Source organism: Penaeus japonicus, unplaced genomic scaffold (genome assembly GCF_977035675.1).
Source record: "Penaeus japonicus unplaced genomic scaffold, GWHDUDI00000001_assembly GWHDUDI00000027, whole genome shotgun sequence".
NCBI lineage: Eukaryota > Metazoa > Arthropoda > Malacostraca > Decapoda > Penaeidae > Penaeus > Penaeus japonicus.
Window position 1 is genome coordinate 35,551,382 of NW_028234429.1, and position 504 is coordinate 35,551,885.

A 504-nucleotide genomic window follows, 5' to 3' on the forward strand; every position below is an offset into this window, starting at 1 on the left:
TCGACGCAGCCTTATATACCCGGAATATCACACAGTCATGCCTTCTCCGTCCGCCCACCTTCTCCCCTCCCCTCCCTTCCCCCTCCTCCTTCCTTTATACCCCACCCTCCGAGGGAACGCCCATTTCTTCTTTCTTTCTTTTCCTTTTTTTTCTCTCTCTTTCCTTTTTTATGTTATGAGACTGATAGCGAAAGTCAGGAACAAAAGGTGTCTAGTTAGGTAACATTTGCGAAACGAGAATGGGGGTAGATACATAAAGACACAGACACTCAAAAAGATAGGCAATGAAGAATAATAACACACATAAGCATATATGTTTATGGATGTATGGCCCCCCGTTAGGATTGTGTATCTGTCTGGTTGCATGTGCATTTTTTCATTTTCTTTTTTTTTAGTATTTAGTCTTCTCTCGCCCTCCACCTCATACACTTTCATTGCTATAGCAATCCATGCATGACTCGTTATGAATTAATTCGCTTACGGCATAAACCGTCATCTTGCATC

At 42.3% G+C, this 504-nt stretch overlaps 1 protein-coding gene across 5 annotated transcripts in view; it reads right to left on the bottom strand.

Annotated features, from left to right (window-relative positions):
* The window catches only part of LOC122263215 (uncharacterized), a 2,791-nt gene extending 2,730 nt beyond the window's left edge, over positions 1 to 61 (bottom strand). For all 5 annotated transcript variants that reach the window (XM_086552985.1, XM_086552986.1, XM_086552983.1 and 2 more), the window contains exon 1: positions 1 to 61. This exon is cut by the window's left edge and continues 36 nt beyond it. The gene's annotated coding sequence lies outside the window, so the exon portion shown is untranslated.
* Between the last annotated feature and the right edge of the window lie 443 nt (positions 62 to 504).